This window comes from Cupressus sempervirens, chromosome 7 (assembly GCF_028749045.1).
Source record: "Cupressus sempervirens isolate cs-2001-9-10 chromosome 7, ASM2874904v1, whole genome shotgun sequence".
In the NCBI taxonomy this organism is placed as follows: Eukaryota; Viridiplantae; Streptophyta; class Pinopsida; order Cupressales; family Cupressaceae; genus Cupressus; species Cupressus sempervirens.
This window is the reverse complement of record NC_143124.1, coordinates 552,347,600-552,351,753: the sequence shown is the minus strand read 5'-3', so window position 1 is coordinate 552,351,753 and position 4,154 is coordinate 552,347,600.

Genomic DNA, 4,154 nt, shown 5'->3' with positions numbered 1-4,154 from the left:
AATTATTGACACAATTTTTGATGAATAGTGGAAGAACCAACAAAATATTTTACTATTTCACAGGCAACCAAAATGACTTCCTAAAAAATAGAGAAATGGGTCAATGCAAAGGTTAGTCTCCTTGCTAGGTGGCATATCCTTGTGGTCCAATCGAAGGAAAAGATGTGGAAGATTCAAACTAGACTGGTGTCTCTATTATACAAAGGGTCAAGAAAGAAACCTGGAAAATATTGATAGGTGAATAACATGAAATCTTAGCCACAATTCTAATGTGATAAAATAGTGTTGAAGAGTTCATCCCACTAAATATCTCTCAAATGAGTTATCTATGATGGGATGAATAGGGGAAAAAATAGCTAGCCAAAATTTTTGGTGACTCAATGAGAATTCTTTCCTACAAAGCATAATATTAGTAGCCTTAAGCAATCCATTGGGCATATATTCACCAATAAAGAATGACACATTATCCCACCTCTAAATTCACGAAAATATGCAACCAATATAAAGGAAAAATCTCTTGGTAGCTTCAGAAGAAGAGAACAATTGTACATACACCCTTCTTGGAAAGATTAAAACACTACTCTACTATGTATAAGTATTTACAAAAAAAATAATTAAATAAAGCCATTGACTAAGTTGTTGAAATAGTCACCCTTTCTTTTAAGTCTTTTGTTTCTTTCATGAATGTGATAAACTAAACACATCAACAAGCATAAAATACATACTATTGCAATGTAAAATACTTTCCAAATATTGAGAACAATAAAGGTCTACAATATTAGACTATTATCATTTTGAAAAAGAAAAGCTTTCCCTCATTGTTACATTCACCCTCATGCTCTACAATAAGAATGGAAGGAGGAAATTGCTAATTTTTTGAAAGTCTAGATGCCTTATGGGGTGTCCCCTTAATTTCTTTGAGTCTAAGTAACCATCCTTGACCATGTTGTTGTTCTTTGCAATGATAGTATCATGTTGATTTGAAAGTGGCTCCTTTTCTTGTGAAGAAATAATCTCCATCTTTTATTCATACTTCTTATGAGCCACCTCTTTGGGAGCTATTGGTACAATGTGAATCTCTACTTTTTTTTGGTTCAACTCATTATATTCTAATGGAATAGATTGTTTGATGTTCATGGGTGAGAAACCAATTCCAGCTCATCTGAAAACCTATCTTCATTAGACTCTTCTTAATCTAGCACAATAATATGCATAGGTTGAAAGGAAACCTAATGCATATCAACATTTTATTCCTCAAGAACATAGCTATCCTTGGGGTCCTTTTTATCATTCTTGATATTATGGAGTACCTACTACTACAATAGTTAATCTTCTTTTTCTTCTTCTTGTGATAGAACCTCAATAATTTACAAAGCCTCAAAAGTCATCATTTGTTCCTCAAGAGAAGGAACAACCTTATTTTCTTCTTTTTCCTCAAGAAAAGAGGGAGATCATCAAATAAGAGGATGGGGTCCTCTTCCTTTTGTTCAACCAACACCTCTTTGTCCTCCTCAATAGGCTAAACTCCTCCTATCATATTTGTTTTGGCTTTGGTTCACTATACCAAAATGACATGTTTGGAGCATTAGGAGAACATAAAATTGGTCCACACTTAAAAAGTGAAATGGTAATAGGTATAGAATGTTGAAATATCCATCTCCTTTTCACAAGGACTAGAAAAGTTACAATAGCAATCTCTTGTAATGGAGGAGGATTCTTTAAGTCAGGGATGACAAATCTTAGAGATGGGGTTTCTATTGGAATTCTTTAGAATAACTGAGAGGGCAGGGGGGGTGAATCAATTATTAAAGGTCTAAATGTATAAATAAAACATAAAAAATTTATCATCATGCATACATCCATAAGATTATGAAATCACTTAAAACTTTGTAGGTTACCATCAAATCAATTTGTAGAAATGTAATAATGAAACATAACAGATTCAGAAACACATTTGACACAATGATTTACATGGAAACCCAATTTGGGAAAAACCACAAGTAACATGCTACTCTTTCTCACTCTTTTGAAGTGATGCCATGTGAAAGGCCAACCTTGTTAAAGGTTACAATACAAAATATTAAATGTGACCCAATTAAAGGATCTCAATCACCCTATTAGGAGTGAGCCTTGTTAGAGGACTTTAGACCATTCACTTGGAATGTCACTTGATTGAAGGATTAACAAATGATTTTTAGGTCAACTTTAATTCAAAGGATTTATCCTAGAATGATAAAATTATTAGAGATTCATGGTAAGGCTTGATCTAATAATAACTTACTACTTCATTTGTAGATTACAAATATCTGTTCTAGTCCTCCATTCTACTTGGCTCTCACAAATTTCAGCTCTCACAAATTTCAGTTTTGATAGATTTTTCACCCTTCAAGAATTCATACCCTTAAGCCTTCTTACTTAACATGCCAATGAAGACTCTTCTCTTAGGTCACTTGATGAAACAAGACCCCTTGACTCCTTGTCTTCCTTAAGTTCTCACACATGATAACCTTTTGCTTTTGACCAACCATCCCTATAAATAGAGAATTAAGATCTTTTCTTGTTTGTCCAATTCTCTTTGAATTCACCTCAAAATGGTTTACCATGAATTTTGTGCCAGTAGCTCATAAATATTATATTTCACCTAGTTCACATAATCCAAGAAAACAAACTTGTCAGCTTAGATCCATCAAATTCATGATCTTTCTAATCATGTTGGCATTTAGCATGAACTTGCTTCTGATGCTCGACACATACTATGTTTCTCAGCATCCACTAAAAAAAGCACTCGGCACAAACTAAAGTTTACTAGTGCTCAACATCAACTATACTTTACTCAGAATCCAATGTTTTGGTTGACATTCACTAAAATGAACTTTTACTCAGCTCTAACTAATCTTCTGCTCAACTTACATGGGCTTTTCTCGGCATCTACTATCCATTTAGTCAAGCTTAGAAAACAAACTTGGTTTAGCTTCTTCTTGTAAACTTGCTTAGTGTAGCCAACCTTTGCAACCTTAAGTAGATTGTCAATGCACTATGATATCATTGTCTTAGCTAATTCTTTTACTCCTTTGTATATCATAACTCAAGCTTTCCTCTAGGTGCTTTTGTTACATCTTTTTAATAATATCCTCTTCATCAATCAAACAAGTGATGGTACTTAAATCATATAAGCAATTATCTTACTAGCAAAAAGCAGGTTTGACATCTGTGACAAAATAATGATTGAAATGCATTTTTCATGCTTGTATCAATCTATTTTCAACCATTTCATCTGCTCCTTTCATCTTAAAGTAAGCTATCTTGAGCCTTATTTCATCTTGTTTTTCTATTTTAATGTTCCTAACAAGTTTAGCCTCAAAATGTATATCTAGTGTATCCCTCTCTTCTTCTTATTGGAGATGTGCTTGGTATGTCATCTCCTCTTGCTCCTATTCTAGTTATTTCCACCTCTCAATCTCATCAAGTTTCCTATCATAGGCCAATAACTACTCATTATCTTCATAAAACCTCATGTCCATTTTCCTTTTCTATTCATGAAAATTCAATTCTATCTACTCACTTTGTTCATAAAACTTCTAGTTAATCTACCTTGGAATTCTAGCATCATATATTAATTCTTTTTATATAGGGATGCTGGTACTAGTGGAAAAGGGGAAGGATGTGGTTGGTATTGATAATATGATAGATGACAAAAATAATTTTCATAATATTGGGTGGAATAGTAGTCATTTCTTTGAAATGGGTTCATGACTAGAACTCTATAAAAGTTATAAATTCATAGAAAATATTGAACATCACAAAAGATCAAGAATGATCTTTACATAACTGCACTATTTCTTCTTGAAACCAGTATATTTTCACACTTAGAGTCACCATGGTACTTGATTGAATGACTCCAAATTAAAATAGCATTAAGAATAACACCCAAATTCTTGATGAATAAAGATTGAAATGGCTACTAGAGGACTCATGTAGCTAAATCTATGTGTCCCACCAAGGTTCCAATAATTGTTGACAAAAAAGTGTGCACACATGCATGACATGTTATCCCTAAGAGAACTTGTGTAACATGGAAACAAACTCCAACTATGGAACTTTTGCTCTAATGTTGAATCTCTAGATAAGGTTGACTTCCTTACAATTAGGATGCA